Source organism: Limulus polyphemus, unplaced genomic scaffold, assembly GCF_000517525.1.
Source record: "Limulus polyphemus unplaced genomic scaffold, Limulus_polyphemus-2.1.2 Scaffold5869, whole genome shotgun sequence".
Lineage (NCBI taxonomy): Eukaryota > Metazoa > Arthropoda > Merostomata > Xiphosura > Limulidae > Limulus > Limulus polyphemus.
The window spans coordinates 47,212-47,919 of record NW_013671479.1 but is presented as its reverse complement, the minus strand read 5'-3'; positions in this window follow the sequence as shown (position 1 = coordinate 47,919).

Here is a 708-nt window from a genome sequence, read left to right as displayed (position 1 = left end):
AAACAGACATGGATAGATAGATACCACCAAAATGTTACACAAACAGACATGGATAGATACCACAAAATGTTCCACAAACAGACATGGATAGATAGATACCACAAAATATTCCATAAACAGACATGGATAGATAGATACCACCAAAATGTTACACAAACAGACATGGATAGATACCACAAAATGTTACACAAACAGACATGGATAGATAGATACCACAAAATGTTACACAAACAGACAATGGATAGATAGATACCACAAAGTATTCCACAAACAGACATGGATAGATGGATACCACAAAATGTTACACAAACAGATATGGATAGATAGATACCATAAAAATTCCACAAACAGATATGGATAGATAGATACCACAAAATGTTCCACAAACAGGCAATGGATAGATAGATACAACAAAATGTTCCACAAACAGACAACGGATAGATAGATACCACAGAATATTCCACAAACAGATATGGATAGATAAATACCACAAAATGTTCCACAAACAGACAAAGGATAGATAGATACCACAAAATGTTCCACAAACAGACAATGGATAGATAGATACCACAAAGTATTCCACAAACAGACATGGATAGATAGATACCACAAAATATTCCACAAACAGATATGGATAGATAGATACCACAAAGTATTCCACAAACAGATATGGATAGATAGATAGATACAACAAAATATTCCACAAAC